General features: G+C 76.8%; 1 non-coding gene across 1 annotated transcript; it reads right to left on the bottom strand.

Annotated features, from left to right (window-relative positions):
- Positions 1 to 641: 641 nt before the first annotated feature.
- On the bottom strand, positions 642 to 794 carry LOC131749264 (5.8S ribosomal RNA). The gene has a single exon (XR_009333329.1). It is a non-coding gene; the product is annotated as a 5.8S ribosomal RNA (ribosomal RNA).
- Between the last annotated feature and the right edge of the window lie 370 nt (positions 795 to 1,164).

Here is a 1,164-nt window from a genome sequence, read left to right as displayed (position 1 = left end):
GCGCGGCCGCAGCCCGGGGGAAAGCGCGCGGCGGCGGATGACGCCGCGGCGTCCCGCGGGTCGCCGCCGGGGCACGCATCCCCGGGGCGCGGCCGCGCACGCAACGACTCGGCCTCGGGTCGGCCCGAGCCGCCCGCCCCGACACGGCGAAGGCGAGGGCGGCGGGGGGGCGGGCACGGACCCCGGACGCGCGCGGGTCAGGGCGCCGCGGAGGAGGCGGCCGGGCCGGGCCGGACCGTCGCCGGGACGCCGCCGGGGGCGGGCGGCGAACGACGGCGGAGCGGACGCGGCCCCAACACCACCAGCACCACGGGCCCCGGCCGCGAGGGCGCGGGACCGTCCCCGCCCACCGGCACACAGCCCCGGGGGTACGCCCAGGGACCGCTTGCGGCGCGAGGGCGCTTCCCGAAGGGGACCGACCGCGGAGGCCACGGCCAGGGCCTCGTCGCGAGCTCTCTCTCGCTCTCTTCCCTTCTCGCGGGCAGCGGGGCCCCCGTGGCCTCGGCACGAGGGGCACCGCGTCTGCACTTAGGGGGACAGAGGGCCCCGGACACGGGGCCCTGCGAGGAAACCCCCAGCCGCGCCACCCCGGGAAGGCGCGCGCGCGCGCGCGCACCCCGGGGGGGCGATTGATCGTCAAGCGACGCTCAGACAGGCGTAGCCCCGGGAGGAACCCGGGGCCGCAAGTGCGTTCGAAGTGTCGATGATCAATGTGTCCTGCAATTCACATTAATTCTCGCAGCTAGCTGCGTTCTTCATCGACGCACGAGCCGAGTGATCCACCGCTAAGAGTCGTACGAGTTTGGTTTCTCTGGGTTTCGGCGGGGTCCCCCGCCGGTGGCACGGCACATTTCCCCCACGGAGGGAGGGTTGCCTCTGGCCGGCCAAGTCAGACGAGACAGAAAACAGCAGACCGGAGCGGGGCCGGAAGGTTTCACGACGGGGCGCCCGGCACCGACCCGCAAGACGGGGCGGGCTCGGACACCCCACAGGCGCCCGGGGGGTTCCCACCTGCGCACACACACACCCCCCCCCGTCAGGGACGCGGGGCGCGCACGCGCGCGGGCACACGGGACCCGGCCCCGCACCACGGCCGCCGGGTAGCCCCCTCCCGACGGCCGCGGCGGCGGGGAGGGCCGGCGTGGCGCGGCGCGCGGCGCCCCG

Source organism: Kogia breviceps, assembly GCF_026419965.1.
Source record: "Kogia breviceps isolate mKogBre1 chromosome 20 unlocalized genomic scaffold, mKogBre1 haplotype 1 SUPER_20_unloc_11, whole genome shotgun sequence".
Taxonomy (NCBI): domain Eukaryota; kingdom Metazoa; phylum Chordata; class Mammalia; order Artiodactyla; family Physeteridae; genus Kogia; species Kogia breviceps.
Note: the sequence above shows the minus strand (reverse complement) of the source record. Positions and strands in the feature narration are given on the sequence as shown.